Raw genomic sequence first — 18,794 nt, 5'->3', positions numbered from 1 at the left:
TTTTTTTTTTTCTGAAGAAAGTCTAGGCCCGAAACGTCAGCCTTCCTGCTCCTCTGATGCTCCTTACTTAACTATTTAGTCCCATTTACTAGCACTTGGCCTAGAGCCATGGTGTTGCAAATGCACATCTAAAACCTTAAATATTGCATTTATCTTTTCCACCGCCGTGTCAAAATAGATACAAGCACAGACATGAAACTTTCAGAGTTATTCTTAAGATTTATTGTGTTCTGACATTGTTTAGTTACTTTATATAATTATGAAGGGGAATTAAATGTAAGAAGGATGGAGCATGGACTTTTACTCTCATAATAGCCACTCAGCGTGTGTATAAGGAGCTATGCTGTAATGAAATTAGATTGCATGGAACTGGAACAGGAGTCCTGAGGGTTCCTAACAATGTTTTCCTTTGCCATCCCTTGTATATCACTATGTTCGCCGAGGTCTGTTAATGTTCATTCACTTGAGTGCCAGACCTGACTTTACCACAAGAAGTAGCATTTGATCCATGCTGGAATTTGTTACTCGAAGATTAGCTGGCTGGGAAGATCACGAAGAATTGAGTATGGTAAACATCAGATTCCTAAGAAGTAGGTGTCAATCATTGGGACAGATTTGGCTTTGCAAATACTTCTATTTTTGGGGATTCAAGCCAACACTCCCCAGCACTCACAGAAAGACAATGCTTTCCTCCATTACTCCATCCAACCCCCTTCATTACATTTTTAAATAAAACAGCTTTTATAGTTGGCCCTTTGTCAGTTCCAGCAGATGTTCTCTAATGCTTTCTTCTGTGACCTCCCAAGCTGTATCCCACACAAACTTTGAAGCTTACTCTTTTTCTGGGAATGTCCCACTCGTCTATGACTCCTGTTTTCGCTAACTTCCACTTACTCCTCGACTAATGACCAATTCATTGCATCCCAAGTTTTCACTCTATCTCAATCTGCAAACTCTTCCGGCCCCACACCCCACTTCAGATCATTTTTCTCATGTGAGTCTGGTCTACCTTCTCCACTCCACAATCTCTGGCAGAACTTTCAAACTCTGCTGGTCTGGTTCATCCTAAAGCTCTCTGCTTTTGAGACCCCTAGCGATCTAATTTATTAAAAAAGTCTCCATTGATCCTTCCTCTGGTTGCCTGCCCAAACTCTTCAATCTGTGTCTAATCTTATTAGATCCCAGCTGAAGATTTCTGCTGCTATGCTTAGATTAATCATGCCAGTGGACTGAAGCAAGCTGGAGCCATGACCTATTTTGTTGAGTTGAAATATGTGTTGTTCACTTGCATGTTTTTTTTTTCCATCTGCAAAGCAGAGCCTTTGTGTGTTAATGTATGTAGCTCCATTATGCACAAGCGTATTACACTGTGAGCCTGACTGACAATTCTCATTTGGTTGTCTATGTAATTCTCTGCACACTCTGAATTATCCAGCAAGTTTTGTCCATATTTGATGTTGGATACTGTGTGGTGAATTTTGTAAGCATAAATCGGTTGGGTCTACTCAGTACCTGGTTAGTTGTCAACAGCCAGTTGATTTGTTTGCACATTTTACCTTAACCAATCAGACTTAACCTGCCTGCTTTAAAATGTTGATGAAGACTGGTAGTTCACTGTCAATCATCATTAACTGGGACATTTTCCAAGGCAATGCTTCTACCGACCAGAATCCACTTTGGTAACCAATAAGCACTCTCTCTCTCTCTCTCTGTCATTAATGTTGGTTTGGCACAACGTTTATACCCAACGCATTGATATGAGTTATTTTGAACAGCATAGGATGAAAAACTTTGACAAAATGTGTCTTTTTATCAGCAATACTGAGCATTTTTTTGTTGTGAATTTAAATACTTCCCTGTGAACGTGGCTGGCACCGTGACTCAGTAGTTAGCACTGCTGCCTCAGCACCAGGGACTCAGGTGTGATTCCACTCTTGGGCCACTGTCCGTGTGGAGTTTGCATGTTCTCCTTGTGTCTGCGTGGGTTTCCTCCGGGTGCTCCAGTTTCTTCCCACAGTCCAAAGATGTGCAGGCTAGGGTGGATTGGCCATGCTAAATTGCCTATTGTGTTCAGGGATGTGCAGGTTAGGTGGAATAGCCATGATAAATACAGGGCTACAGGGGTAGGGGATTGGGTCTGGGTTGCACGCTTTTCTGAGGGTTAGTGTTGACTCAATGGGCTGAATGGCCTGCTTCCATACTGCAGGAATTCGATGAACATCAGGAAAATTTGAAATCATTTCTATCAAATCTTCCAAGGAACACCCAGCAGTAGAGGCATCTACCTTCTTACATTATCCAAGCATTTACATAGCTTGAGAAACATTCTCACAGAAAACCAGAGAGTGGGACTGATGGCCTCATGGATCATACAGTAAAGGATCCCTAGAGAGGTGAATAACTAATGGCTTCAAGGGGAAATACCCCTATTTGTATACCTAATACACCATGAAACTGGCAAAATATATCTTTATGTAAATCTAATGAATGCAAACATTCTCTTTTCACAATGAAACTTATTCTAAGGAGGAATACTATAAACGTGACAAACCATCAAATTTCAATGCCAGTAACAAATGTGATACATCATTCGAACAAAAAGATGTTTGATTCAAATGGAAAAGTGTTAGGAATAGGAATATCAAGAAAACAGATTTTATTTAAAGTAGTTCAAACAACAGGATATTATCAGCCCAAAACTTGTACAATTGTGTTGAGAGAGAAATTGACTTGGAATATTTCATCTGTGTAATGTATGCATGATTAGACATTAAGTACTGAGAATTTGAGATGTCTAACAGAATATTGTGTTTCCAGCATTTAACAGCTGGGAGTTGCAAATCCTACAAAACTGTCATCATTAACATTGTGAAACCAGAAGTCAGGAATAAACAAATAAATCGTCAGAAGGATATATGATCATTGTGATTACACGAGCACTTTATTGATCAGAAACACAAACCCTTCTCTGAGGAAATCCAAAATGATGTTAGAAAATCCCAACTTGAGCAGCTGTGCCGGCTTTGCTTCCATGCCTTGTCTCCATCTCCAAATCCCTGTGTCCCATCGCTGCACCCATCTCTCCCCAACCTCCCCCACCACCCCTAACCCTCTCCATAGAGAATCCTGATGAGGTCGTAGCCTTTGTACCAAAGGGTAAGGCACCAGGAATCAATAACTTCCTGACCAAATCCCACAAGAAATTCTGTCAACGTTATTTTTAGGCTCGCTATTTATGTCCATTCCTTGAAGGGCATCAGTGGTGGAGAGTCGAGCCAGCATAGTACTCAAGGCACCTCCGGCCTTGAGGAAGCCCAGCAGGAATGGATTTGACAGACTCCTGGCCTTCTGTAGGCCTGGTGCAGGCTGATGGACTCCTGACCTTGAGGTGAAGCTCAGCACAGACTCCACACTCTAGAAAGACTGTAATGCTGAACTTTTACCTCTATTTCTTTATTTTTCTAATTTTTACCTAAGATTTTATACCTAGGTATCTTTGTACCTAGCTTTATAAGGACTGTAATGCTGATCTATTAACTTTTAATTTTCATTTTTCTAGCTTATACCTAAGATTTTATACCGAGGTATCTTTGTACCTAAGATGGTGGCGGAAATGGCAGCTTGGTACACTTTCAGCTGTGCTGAAGTATCCCTGTATTTGAGTACATGTGACAATAAACCAAATTCTAATTCTAATGCGGAGGCATTTATTATATCTTCAGCTTTTTTGAGAATATGAACTGGAGACTTCTCCACTCCTATCCAAAAAAGATAAGGTGTTTAGGCAACCGTTTGACAAAGTGTTAATTTTTCAAGCTTCCCTCTGAGTTACCTCACATTGGCTCACTTTCCTCTTTGTTAATATACAAAGGCACATTATGAAAATGTGTTTTACATCGTGTGTTGTGAGGTATCTTGGTCTGCTCTGAGAGCTCAATAATTTTACCCAGTGAGTTACTGAAGTACAAAGAATATGTACAGAGGGAGCAGGCCATTTGGCCCATCGAGTCAACACCGATCCTCTGAAGAGTATCCCACCCAGACCCGCTCCTACCCTATCCCTGTAGCCCTGCATTTCCCATGGCCAACCCACCTAGTCTGCGCATCCTTGCATACTATGAGCAATTTAGCATGGCCAATCTACCTAACCTGCACATCTTTGGACTGTGGGAGGAAAGTGGAGCACCCAGAGGAAACGCACGCAGACACGGGGAGAATGTGCAAGATCTGCACAGACAGTCACCCGAGGGTGGGATCAAACCCAGGTCCTGGGCACTGTGAGGCAGCAGTGCTAACCACTGAGCCACCGTGACCCAAACATAATCCCAGAGCTAAGTTGCCTGAATTCAGTAGGCCTCGACATCCCTGGTCTAAAGTTTCACTTCAGAGCAAATTTTGCTAGAAATGTTTCTGTGTAGGAATTGTGCAAGAAAACTAATATGTTCAATTACTTTGACACAATCGCTTACCAACTCCCATAAGACCCATCTGACTGAGGTACTAAAAGGCACTTGACATGAGTGAAACTAGAACAGGGGAGATTCAATACATTCTGGAAAAGCAAGGAAAGAAAATAGCAGAAGTATTAAGAAATAATTTCGAAAAAAAACTTTCAACCCATCTGTATTTTAGGCATTTGTGAAGCAAAAAGCAAAAAAAAAACAAAAATCAGGAGCGATCATCCTTTTGTTTAGTCCTTTTAATTGTCTTTTTCTCCTTTTATGGGATGAGTGTGCTACTGGCTGGGCCAGCATTTGTTGCTCTTGACTCGGTGGTGTTGAGCCTCCTTCTTGAACCACTGCAATCCATGTGCTGTTGGTATAACCACAACGCTGTTTGTGAGGTGTTCCAGGATCTGGCTCAGTAATGATGAAGGAATAGTCATGGTGTGTGACTTGGAAGGGAACCTGGGTCGGCGGTGGTGTTCCAATCTGGCACAAATTTTCCTTGAAAGAGCCTTTTTTAGTTTACATACAGTCTCCAACAACATCCAACAACAACTTGCATTGAAATAGTGCCTCCATTAATAACCTCGCACAGCAGGGCTATGTGTGAAAGTACAGAGGCAGAGCCAAACAGGAAATTGTTAAAATGGGAGAGTGGTTTAGCGATGTGCTTGGTAGTGGAGAAAAAAAAACCAACAGTTTATCTTTGCCCTACAGGATGATCTAAGAGAAGTAAATGGCCCAGATGTACTGTACCACCAATGAACTATTTTGAAGTGTGAGTAGACAAACATGATAGCTAATGTAGGCACTGAACCAGCAGCAATAAGATACATGATCAGTTTGCCTATTTTGATGTTGATGATTGCTGGAAAGGATACCAGAAAACATTGTTTTTTTTTTAACATTACCTGGACAGAGTGAGAAGGTTCTTGTTTCAATATCTCATCTAACAAACCATCTTCAACAATGAAGAGCAGTCTCAGTGTTTTATATTTCATAATTTATATTTTAAATCAACCTGTACAAGAATATTGTAAAACACCACCAGTGGTTGAGCGACTTGAACACAGGTCCAGAGGTAAGGCCACAACCCCTGCACCATATAATTCCCCATATCCTACATTATATACTCAAGGGCAGAGACTAAAGCTCAAACTTCACAATCTTGCAACTTGAGGATATGAGCTGACTCTTAGGGCTGCGTTTGAGGATCTGGGGCAGGAAAGAGGGGCCCGGACAGTTTCCAGGATCAGAATCCATCGAAAGGAATTGGAATTTTAACCAGCGTCTCCTCTTAATTGGCACAGGGTTGGCTCAGGGATGGCCAGTATCTTTAGAAGCTGGTTCCTCCTTATTGACTACAGTTATAGAGTCATAGAGTAATACAGCATGGAAACAGGTCCTTCGGCCCAAACTGGTCCATGCTGACCATGGTGCCCGCTCAGCGAGTTCCAATTGCCTGCATTTGGTCCATATCCCTTTAAACCTTTCTCATCTTTGTACCTTTCCAAATGTTTTTTAAGTGTCGCTATTGTCGGTATTGCCTCAACCACTTATTCTGGCAGCCCATTCCATATACATACCACGCTCTGTGTGAAAAAGTTGCCCCTCAGGTTATTCTTAAAGCTTTCCCCTTAAACCTATGCCCACTAGTTCTCAATTCCCCATCCCTGGGAAAAAGACTATATGCATTCATCCTATCTATGCCCCTCATGATTTTATACACCTCAATAAGGTCAGCCCTCATCCTCCTACATTCCAAGGAATAAAGTCCTATCCTGGCCAACCTCTCTCTATAGCTCAGGCCTACTAATCCTGGTAACATCACCGTAAATCTTCTTTGCACACTTTCCAGTTTAACTATGTCTTTCCTAAAAGAGGGTGACCAAAACTGTACAAAATACTCCTACTGCGGCCTCACCAATGACTTATACACCTGTAACATAACATCCCAACTCCTATGCTTTTTGCCTCAACCGATAAAGGCCAGCATGCTAAATGCCTCCTTCACCAGCCTGTCCATCTGTGAAGCTGCTTCAACAAACTATGTGCTTGTACTCCTAGGTCCCTCTGTTCCACAACACTCCTCAGGACACTACCATTTATAGTATAAGCCCTACCTTGGTTTGACTTTCCAAAGTGCAACAGCTCACACTTATCTGTATTGAATCATATTTGCCAATCCTCAGCCCACTTTCCCAGCTTAGTTCTGCCTTCAACACCATAATTCCAAAGAAACACATCTCTGAACTCCAAGACTTAGATCTCAGCTTCCCCCTTCTGTTCCTGGATCCTCGACTTCCTGATCCATAGACTGCAATCTGTAAGTATGGGTGAAAACACCTCCTCCACCATAATCCTCAAGGCTGCAGACTCTACCCCCTACTATACTCCTTATACACTCACAATGGTGTAGTCAAATTCTACCCCAACTCCACTTACAAGTTTGCTGACAATACCACCATTGTAGGTCGGATCTCAAACAACAATGAGACAGAGTACAAGAAGGAGATAGCATGCTTAGTGGCATGTTGTAAAGACAACAATCTCTCCCTCAACATCAGCAAAAGGAAGGAGCTGGTCATTGACTTCAGGAAACAAAGTGGAAGGCATACCCCCATGTGTATCAATGGTGCTAAGGTCGAGATGGTCGAGAATGTCAAATTCCTGGGAGTGATGATCAGCAACAATCTATCCCGGTCTACTCACGTTGATGTGACGTTCAAGAAAGCACAACACTACTTCCTCAGGAGGCTAAGGAAATTCGGCATGTCCACATGAATTTTTACCAATTTTTGTAATTGCACCATGGAAAGCATCCAATCTGGATGCATCACAGCATGGTATGGTAACTGCTGTTCCCTAGACCACAGGAAGCTACAGAGGGTCGTGAACACAGCCCAGTCAATCACACAAACCAGCCTTCCATCCATTGACTCCATCTACATATCCCGCTGCCTTGGGAAAGCAACCAACATAATCAAAGACCCCTCCCACCCGGTTATACACTCTTTCACCCTCTTCATTTGGGCAAGAGGTATAAAAGTTTGAATATATGTATGAACAGATTCAAGAACAGCTTCTTCCCTGCAGTTATCAGACTTGAATAGACATTTCAATTGCTAATTCTGATCTCTCTCTCTCTGTTGGCACCTTCTCTATGACTGTAACACTACACTTTATTCAGTGCCTTGATGCACTTTGGTGTGATCTGCCTGTATAGCATGCAAAACAACACTTTTCACTGTATCTCAGTACATGTGACAACAATCAATCAATCAATCCATCCGTCAATCCATCAATCAATCTCTTTTCACTATAGTGCATTAGCTAGATAACAGAAAAAGCATGTGCTCAGGAGGGTGGCATGGTGACTCTGTGGCTCGGTTGTTAGCATTGCTGCCTTAGAGACCCAGGGACCTGGGTTTAATTCCAGCCTTGGGTGACTCTGTGTGGAGTTTGCACATTCTCCCCGTATCTGCTTTGGTTTGCTCCTGGTGCTATGCTTTCCTCCCAAAGTCCAAAGATGTGCAGTTTAGGTAGATTGGTCATGCTATAGTGCCCAGGGACATGCAGATTAGCAATGGGAAATACTGGGGTACTGTAGGTGCGTGGAATGCCCTTTAGACAGGTGGTGTGGGCTGAATAGCCTGCTTTCATGCTGTAGGGATTCTATGATTCACATGCTTACTTCTGTTCCTAGAGCAAATGTTTTTTCTCCTCTGGAACAGGTAGCTATGGATGTTGGAGGTCACATTGATGGAGAAGACATGGCGTTGGAAGTTCAGATCAGGTTCAAATAAGAGATCAAGTTGGCAAATATTCTGGTTGAACCTCTGACACTGGTATAGTACCTTAAGTTAAAAAAGGATTAATCAGCAGGAGTTCTGTTCCTTGTTGGCACTTCTCTTTTTGTTGCTTGGTTAAGTGCCATCTGGCTTGCAGATGATAAGTGTCTCACAGATGACCCCAATCCAGGCCTCTACAAGTCTTAGAATGAAGAAAACTTCAATTAGTTCTGGATCAAGTTGAGTCTAGTATATTTAAATCCCAGGTACAGCTGATGATAGCAGTTCTGGTTGTTGCTGAGGCTGATTCATAGCGCTCAAGTTGTCAATTCTTCCGAAAAATTTGAGATATTGTTCAGTGTAGACCCAATAAGTATCTAATGAGGCAGCTAAAAGTTTCCATATGCACCGTCATAGAGGTTTACAGCATGGAAACAGGCCCTTCAGCCCAACTTGTCCATGCCGTCCAATTTTTACACTTAACTAGTCCCATTTTCCTGTGTATTGTCCATATCCCTCCATACCTATTCCATCCCTGTACCTGTCCAAATGTTTCTTAAATGACGAAATTGTAGTGCAATCTTCTTGGTGGGTGATGGGTTCAGTCACTATAATGGGCCTCAGCACTCTAAAACTGGCGGAGATCAATTCCTGCTCTTGTTTTACAGTGAATGTTTTTAACTGAGGTATGATAGAGTGGTGATTAAGTTTCTCAGCTGCTAACCCAAAGTCTGGACTAGTGGCCTGATATAATAATTGGTACAAGGTCATAACGATGAATAGTATGAGTTCAAGCCCGACATCAACAGTTTGAGCATTTAGAAATAAAGCCAGTGTCAGGAAAAGTGACCATAAGGATGCCGGATTTTTGTAAAGATCCAAAATGATTTGTTCACACCCTTAGATCCCAATGTGGCATAGATTGTAAGAAGCAGGGAGGTCATATCGGACTTCCACAGGATTGTAGTTGGGCCACAGCTATAGTACTGTGTGCAGTTCTGGTCACCACACTACGCGACTCGACTGGAGAGGGTGCACAGGAGATTCCCAGGATGTTGCCTGGGATGGAGCATTTCAGTTATGGAGAGAGGCTGGATAAGCTCGGGTTGTTTTCTTTGGAGCAGAGAAGGTTGAGAGGGGACTGATTGAGGTGTCTCATTTTATGAGGATCGTGGATGGGGTGGATAGAAAACACTTGCTCCCCTTAGTAGAAGGGCCAATATCAAGGGGTGCATAATTGTAAAGTGAACGGCAGGAGGTTTAGAGGGAATTTCAGGAAAATCTTTTTCACCCCAAGGGTGGTGACTGTCTGAAATGCATTGACTTAGGAGAGTAGTTGAGGCAGGAAACCTCACAACTTTAAAAAGTACTTGGATGAACGCTTCGGATATCATTAAATTCAAGGCTTTGGGCCTAGTGCTGGAAAGTAGGAATATTGTAGGTCATCGTACATTTTTGGCAGTACAGACTTGATGGATCAAAGGGCCTCTTCTGTACTATATAATTCTGTATTCAAGAGGCGACTAGATACAGCACTTGGGGGAATGGGATCAAAGGTTACGGGGAGAAAGCAGGATTAGGCTACTGAGTTGGACAGTCAGCCATGATCGTGATAAATGGCGGAAAAGACTCGAAGGGCTGAATGGCCTCCTCCTGCTCCTATCTTCTATGTTTCCATGATTCTTTAGGGATGAAAACCGTCTTCTACATGTGACATTGGCCAAAAAGCCGATGTGAATGAGTCTTAAATGCCTAGCAAGCCGCTCACATGTATCCAGCCACTATCAGTTAAAGCAAGCTCAGAATCATGAGGAATGGGCAGGAAATACATGCTATGGTGAGGATCACCACATTCTGTGCCTGAATAAAAGAACAAACTGGCTTGCTACATGGAATACCAGTTTTTTTTGGCTTCTGGATTTTAAGGGATTACGTCCCATTATTCTGTCAGTTACCATTTAGGATTATTTAGTTTTGTAGTAATAAGTTACATTCTGTTTTTATTACGCAATATTGTTCCAGGTTTTTAAAACAGTGCTTGACAGCGATTAAATTTCAACTTTTTTTTTCTCTCTGTGGAGAATGTGAGAATTAGTTCCCTTGCTAACAGTCTGTCAACAAGCACAGCTGAATAATGTGGGTCTGGGTATCAGGTGAAGACATACATGTGATATCAACACCCCCCACCCTATCAAACACCAACAGCCCTCTGGAGACTGACATTCAGGCCTGAGTCCCCAGATAGGGGGCGGACAGGTAAATTCAGGCTCAGCGCCAGTTTCCAAATTCCATGCCACCCCCAAGATGGGTGAGGGGCCAGCAGGGTTAACTGCCCACTAATGGCCATCAGACAACTGGATGTGCCAAAGACCTATCAGAGTCAATCGTTGGGTGTCTACTTTTTTGGTTGTCCTCCAAATCCCTGGAGGTGTCGGGGTCACAGGTTTAACTGCCTTGTTGGGGTGTGGTCCCCATGCAGCGTTCCAGAGGTCCCGCACTCCAATATAAGGGTCCCCTCTGCCTCACAAACCTGAAAATGCAGCCTTCTCCTGTTTCAGTGCTGCAGTACCTCCTACTGGCCCACTGGCTACTCACGCTAAGCCATTAATTGGTCAGTTCGAGGGAGAATTATGTCAGATCAGTATTTAAATCCAGGCTATTGAATCCCGAAACATAAAATAGAGGAACATTTTTCCCTCCTCTGTCTGGGCTCCCATACAAAAGAAGCCCATGCAATCTTGAAATGAATGGCTGCTGATACCCTTGAACTGTCTTTAACATGAGTGATTACCTTCTGTACAAGGGAGGTACTAGTGAATAAAAATTGGAAGAAAGACTGGTAGATGGATATCACGACTTTGAAATGCATCCAGTTGTGATATCTGTCCTGTCCGTCTTCTATCTCCCTTGTTTCCTTTATTTCAGGTACTCTGATTTTTGGCCTGGATTTTGCCGTTCATATTGCAGCAAAGGTCCTTGCTCCTAACCTCAAGCAAGGCTGCCAGTAAAGATTTTTACATTCTCCAACAACATTAGCTAGTAGTCAACTGGTTTCTAGCATCGTTCCAGATAGAAAATCAAGAAGCAAAACAGACACAAAAATAGAAATTGCTGGAAAAGCTCAGCAGATCTGGCAGCATCTGTGGAGAGAAATCAAAGTTAACGTTTTAGGTCAAGTGACTGTACCTCAGTTCTGAGCTACTGAGCAGCAGAAAAGCTCGAAAAAGCACAGCAGCTCAGAACTGAGGAAGGGTTGCTCAACCCGAAACTTTAACTCTGATTTCTCTCCACAGATGCTGCCAGATCTGCTGAACTTTTCCAGCAATCTCTGCATTTGTCTCTGACTTACAGCACTCAGTTTTTTTGGCTTATAAGAAGCAAACCACACTGATTCGTCTTCACTTTTTGCTTATTGAGAAAAATAGATGACAGGAATATATACATAGGATTAAGATAGAATTTTTTTTTAAAAAAACCTTTAAAAGTTATAGAATTAGCATTACATTAAAAAAAACTGACATTTTGCAAATATAATATAGTTTTTCAGAGCCAGTGATAGTTTTCAACTGTAATTATGAATAGAGAACAGCATTAAAATGTCAGTTATTCAGTTAGAAAGGTGTAATTTTTCAAGAGTTTCTACAGCAAGATTAATAGTGCAAAAGTGTAAGGGTTAATTCAATGGAGAAGATGGAAGTGTGATAAGATGAAAATTTTTGAAGAGCCTTTTGAAGGTGGGAAAACAGCCAGACAGATAGAAGGATTTGTGTTCAGAGAGAAGCTATAGCATGGGATAATTCATTTCCAAGATTACGGTTGACGCAGAAACGTTGGAGAAATTTCACTAAAGCCCCTCAGTGGGAGCATGAGAGAGAGACAGAGAGATAGAGTCCCACTTCTCCTCTGGTCATAACAAATCTCACATTTAACCAATGTGACGATATGGTCAATTCTGTAAGTTACAGATTTCATTTGGGTCAGTGAAAGAAAGAAGATAATGAGGTTTATTTAGTCAACAAAGAATAACACATTTATCATAAATAATAATTATCCAAATAAACATACAAGGATTATTGACATAAAAAACTTTAAGGCTATGCAAAGATAGATACAATTTATATTACATCATCCCAACATCAGGCAAATGTGGTTAACAGACAAATGACACTGAGAAAACCCCACAAAATACATGAAACAGAAAATGCAATCGTATAGATCTAATAAATTTCTCAGAAATTCCACCACCTCCCCCAATATTAAAGACACCGTGAGTCACAAAATTTCATTATAACTTTATAAGAGAACGTGTGTCTTTATTTTTTAGCTTGGCCTTGGAAGTCCCTAAATAGTCGCTCCATCAGCAACTGCACATATTTTGTGGTCCACCTTATTTTCCTGGGACGACACTCTTCTGAATTCTTGGAAACTCCACATCAGCACTCAGTTAGAGACACTACTCCAGCTTTTCTCAAACAGCAAGCTTCTCCAAGCCAATACTGCCCTTAGTGTTTTTTCTTGACCTCCAATGTGACTCAGTTGTGTAAAGGAAATATTGCACTGTGGACTTTCAACACCCATTATTTACTGCCTTGAACTAATTGTGCACTGGCTTCTTTCGAGCTCTTCACAGCTTCTAGGACTTCCCTGAGACCTCACTATGTTGCATTATTCAACCACTCTTTGATTCGTCTGACTCCCATGGTCACAGAATCCATGTTGTTAAATGCCTTTAGCAGCTCTGTCTGCTTCTTTCTTGTTCTCTGTCTTTTTCTCTGTGACCCCAAGCTGCTTTTCAGTGAACACTGAACTGTCCTTAGTGACTTTTTGGAGCACTTGCAACAGATTTCACCCCTATTGTTTGGCAGCATGAATGCAACTAATGTTTCCTATTTCATGGAATGTTGCTTTTCAACACAAATTGTGTACAACAGAACAAAAGCAAGAATTTGTCACAGCGGAGAAGCGCAATTTGCTGCCAATTTTAAAACTTAATGTCTTAGATCAGAAACAGATGATGCACCAATCAGACTTGGGCAAGTGCATCATGAACCAATAAACATCAGCTATTTCGTGCTTTCAGTGGCACCCATATTGTACTCTAACTTGGTTCTGAGCAGGAATCCTTCAAAGATAAGCAGGCGGCTAGCTTTTGGGATTTCAAAGAAGTCCTTCAGTTCGAATTATAAACCTTTCTATAAAGGCCAAGGAGGGCTGAATGCCCCGTTCATATGCTGTACAGTTCTAAGGAAGAGCCTCTCCAGTCTGAATCCTGCCTTCCCTCTCATGAGTCCCAGCTGAGTCCCCTTTCCTCTGATAAACCAGATCAATGCCTGGGCAATTCTCAGAAGAACAGTTAGCTACACGATTGTGCTTGCTGCTACATATTCCAACACGTTAGGATGGGCACCACCTGGTCCACACGGGTGAAGCCGAAAATGTAAATGATGCCAGCCTCAAACTTTGGCCCCGAGTATACCCTCCTTCACATCCCACCCATAGCCCGAACCCCTAGAAGTTAAAATCTACCTTACGCTACGCCAGATCGGATAGGTAAATGATGATAGAAAAAATACGATGGAGTTCATGGCATAATGGTAATGTCCTTGGACTTGTAGTCAGATTAATATCTTGGGGACATAGTTTCAAATCCCACCGGGGCAGATGGTGAAATTTGAATTCAATTAAAAAAAATTCCTGGACCCTATGTAGCCATTGTCCAGTGTTGGTCTGCTGATGTCCCCTTTAGGGAAGGAAATCTGACGTCTTATTTGCTGGTCTGGCCTAACTATGACTTCAGACCTACAGCAATGTAGCTGACTTTCAATGGTCTAGCAAGCCATTCAGTTCAAGGGCAAATAAGGATTCCAATTAAATGCTGTCCTATCTAGGTATGATAACTTCCCATGAATACATTTCTGAAAAATGGATATGGGAACAGACAAATGTGGTAAGGAAAACTTGCTCATCTTGAAGCTAAACTCAAGCATAGCATATTTCTGTTTGTAGCTCCTGTGTAACTGCAGTAACTTGCATTCATGTAATGTGTTTAACATGTTAAAATGGTCAATTATGCTATGTAGGAGTGTTGGCAAACAACACTCAACACTGAACTGCTTTACAGATATAAGCACAGGTGGCCTGAAGCTTAGTCAAAGACTTAGGTTTCTAAAGACAGAAGTCACACCACACCAGGTTATAGTCCAACAAGTTTATTTGAAATCACAAACTTTCAGAGCATAGAGTTGATAAAATGTGGAGCTGAAGGAGCACAGCAGGTCAGAAAGCATCTGAGGAGCAGGAAAGTCGACGATTTGGGTCTGGACTCTTCATCAGGACTTTCAGAGTGTAGCCCCTTCGTTAGGTGAAGTCACTTCGTGATTTTAAATAAACCTGTTGGACTGTAACCTGGTGTCGTGTGACTTCTAACTTTGTCCACTCCAGTCCAACACCAGCACCTCCACATCATAGGTTTTAAAGGACATCTTAATTGGAGAGAGAGAATTGGAGATGCAGACAGGTTTTGGGAGGGATTTCTCCAGCTTAGAGCCAAGGCAACTGAAACCACAACTGTCAAATAGTGATCCAATTAAAACAAAGATTATGTAAGAGACCGGAAATGGCGCAGCACAAATATTTTACAGCATCATACAGTTGGAGGAGGTTACAGAGATAGGAAGGGTTGTGATCATTAACGGAGTCAGGACAGAGACAGTCAATACAACAGAGTTGGCAGTACGCAGACTCAATTGTACGGTAGATAAGTGGTCGGGAGCTCATCTCACAAAAGGTTACCTGAGAGGTTGAGCAGATCCATGGTTCAAAGTCTCATCTGAAAGACAGCACTTCCAAGAGTATGTGAGATCCAGGTTCAGCCTAGTTTATTTACTGAAAGGGTGAAATTTTAACACCCTCAAAACTTCTTCACTGGCACAGAGTTAAAGTTCAACCAATGTCTCTGGGTGTAGCTATATATACCATGAGCTTCCAAATCAGCCACGGCTAGTGCCTAAGTAGGTGCTCATTGTAATGACCAGATGCAGGGTTTGCTGAACCACTCATGGTCGCTCAGGCACTGAGTTTCCACAGTATTGGATTCACTCTGACTGAACATCTGGGAAGAGGTTGGGATCTATGCTGTGATTTAAATCCATTTAAATAAATCTATTTTCCAAAACATGCAATGAGGCCCTTGTTTAGATCAATTCTCTAAAAACATGTAAATAATCAGCAACTCTTAGCTAGCTTAGAAACAGCGCAGTTGTGTGGAATTTGGATGTCTCGAGGAAGTGACAGTTGCTGCCTGTGTGTTGTGACAGGGAGAGGTAAAACCAGGCAGTACTTTGGTCTTGATCATTACACAATGGCACCTTGTTGGAAGGTATGTCTCTGTAACAACAGCTGAAAATGGAATAAAACTCAATTCAGATCTCCCCTTTTTGAATAGGCTACTGACGCACAGGCAATGAATGAGTGTGAAAAGTATGCAGAGCAGTGGCTATAGCATTGTATCTTGGTGCTGAGTTCCTTCAGGGAAGTTTCAAAGAAGATGAAGGGGGAATGGTGGGGAAGGCTTGGGAGAATAGGCAGGGCTTTGTATTATTGTTGGTCTATTTCCAACTCCACAACACTACCTATCCCTGGCCCTTCATCAGCTTATCTGATGCTGAAGCCTTCATCCTTGCCCTTGTTTCCAACTACATTTGACTACTTCAGTGTGCTCCTGGCTGGTCTCCCTTCTTCCACTGGACATTAACATGGACTCCCTCAATCCAAAATTCTGCTGTCCCAACTCCCATTCAGACATCACCTTGATGCCTGTCGACATTTATTGTCCTGTCCATTGGGCCTGACAGTGCCTCAATTTAAAATGTCTCACCCTTATTTGCAAAATCCCTTCACAGCACTGCTCTTCTATCTCTGTAACTTTCACCAGCTCTACAAATCTTCAAGGTGGATGCTCGCTTCCAAGTTCAGTCTCATGCGCACCCCTGGTTTTGGTCACTCCTCTCTTAGTTGGCAGTGATTTGCCTTCAGATGCCTGACTCCTCCCCCCAAGATGAGCTCTGGAATTCCCTCCCTAAACCCCAGCAACCCCTCCACCTCTTTCGCCTTCTATAAGAAGCTCCAACTACAGAAAGTTGTGAACACAGCCCAGTCCATCAGACAAGCCAACCTCCCATCTATTCACTCCATCTACACTCCTCACTGCCTCAGAAAGGCAACCAACAGTATCAAAGACCCCTCCCACCCCAGTTATAATCTCTTTCAACCTCTTCTGTCAGGCAGAATATACAAAAGCTTAAACACACGTACAAACAGATTCAAGAACAGCTTCTTCCCCACTGTTATTAGACTTTTGAATGGACCTCTCAAATTTCAAATCAAATGTTGATCTTACTTTTTGTGCACCTTCTCTGCAGCCGTAACTTTGTATTCCCCGTTCTGAGGAAGGACCACCGGACCCTAAATGTTAACTTTGATTTCTCTTCACAGATGCTGCCAGACCTGCTGAGCTTTTCCAGTAACTTCTGTTTTTGTTTCTGATTTATAGCATCTGCAGTTCTTTTGGTTTTTACTTTGTATTCCTCGCTCTGTTCAATCACCCTATGATCTTTGTATGTTATGATCTGCCTGTACTGCACGCAAAACAATCATTTCTCTGTACTTAGGTACATTTGATAATAATAAATCAAATCAAATCAAACAAAATAAAGCTTTCCACTCTGTCTGTGCTTTCGGTCAGCTATCCCAATACCTGTGGCTCAGTATTACATTCAGTTAGACAGTGCTCCTGTGATGTACCTTGGAAAGTTCCTAACGGTGAAATGTTCTATATAAATGCACAGTATTATTGTTGTTATTGCAAATAAGCAAGTAATACACCATGGAACTATATGTATATATGTATGTGTGTAGTATATATATATTATATGCTAGTTACATAGAGTAAACTTTCAACTCGCTGCCAATGCCTAAATCTGATGAAGCAACATGGTCCCCTGTAATCAAAACCGTTGAGTACAATGTTAAGAGAGGTTTCCAACATGTCTGGAAGGTGTTCCTGAGCCACAAGATGAAAATCTAACCGCCTTCCTCTGTACCTAGTTTTCTTAAATAATCTATTGATGATTTATATTCCATAAATGCACATCCTTGTTACTAAGTTTTGAGTTTGATTTATTGTTGTCACATGTACCAAGAAACAGTGAAAAGGGATAGTAGGAACTGCAGATGCTGGAGAATCCGAGACAACAAGGTGCAGGGCTGGATGAACACAGCAGGCCAAGCAGCATCATAGGAGCAGAGAGGCTGACGTTTCGGGCCTAGACCCTTCATCAGAAAAGGGGAAGGGGAAGGGGGTTCTGAAATAAATAGGGAGTGGGAGGCGGATAGAAGAGGGATAGAGGAGAGGATAGGTGGAGAAGAAACAAACAGGTCGCAGAGGCGGGGATGGAGCCAGTAAAGGTGAGTGTAGGTAGGGAGTTAGGAAGGGGATAGGTCAGTCCAGGGAGGACGGACAGGTCAAGGGGGCGGGATGAGGTTGGTCGGTAGGAGATGGAGGTGCGGCTTGAGGTGGGAGGAGGGGATAGGTGGGAGGAAGAACAGGTTAGGGAGGCAGGGACGAGCTGGACTGGTTTTGGGATGCGGTAGGGGGAGGGGAGATTTTGAAACTTGTGAAATCCACATTGATACCATTGGGCTGCAGGGTTCCCAAGCGGAATATGAGTTGCTGTTCCTGCAACCTTCGGGTGGCATCGTTGTGGCACTGCAGGAGGCCCAGGATGGACATGTCGTCTGAGGAATGGGAGGGGGAGTTGAAATGGTTCGCGACTGGGAGGTGCAGTTGTTTGTTGCGAACCGAGCGTAGGTGTTCTGCAAAGCGGTCCCCGAGTCTCCGCTTGGTTTCCCCGATGTAGAGGAAGCCACACCGGGTACAGCGGATGCAGTATACCACATTGGCAGATGTGCAGGTGAACATCTGCTTGATGTGGAAAGTCTTCTTGGGGCCTGGGATGGGGGTGAGGGAGGAGGTATGGGGGCAGGTGTAGCACTTCCTGCGGTTGCAGGGAAAAGTGCCGGGTGTGGTGGAGCTGGAGGGGAGTGTGGAGCGGACAAGGGAGTCACGGAGAGAGTTGTCCCTCCGGAAAGCAGATAAGGGTGGGGAGGGAAAGATGTCTTTGGTGGTGGGGTCGGATTGCAGATGGCGGAAGTGTCGGAGGATGATGCGTTGGATCCGGAGGTTGGTGGGGTGGTACGTGAGGACGAGGGGGATTCTTTTTTGGTTTTTATTGCGTGGACGGGGTGTGAGGGATGAGGTGCGGGAGATGTGGGAGACACGGTTGAGGGCGTTCTCGACCACCGAGGAGGGGAAGTTACGGTCCTTGAAAAACGAGGACAACTGAGATGTACGGGAGTGGAATGCCTCATCCTGGGAGCAGATGCGGCGGAGGCGAAGGAATTGGGAATAGGGGATAGCATTTTTGCAGGAAGGTGGGTGGGAGGAGGAGTATTCTAGGTAGCTGTGGGAGTCGGTGGGCTTGAAATGAATATCGGTTTC

This window comes from Rhincodon typus, chromosome 9 (assembly GCF_021869965.1).
Source record: "Rhincodon typus isolate 14 chromosome 9, sRhiTyp1.1, whole genome shotgun sequence".
Lineage (NCBI taxonomy): Eukaryota > Metazoa > Chordata > Chondrichthyes > Orectolobiformes > Rhincodontidae > Rhincodon > Rhincodon typus.
The sequence above is the reverse complement of the archived record's forward strand: the minus strand, read 5'-3'. Positions refer to the sequence as shown.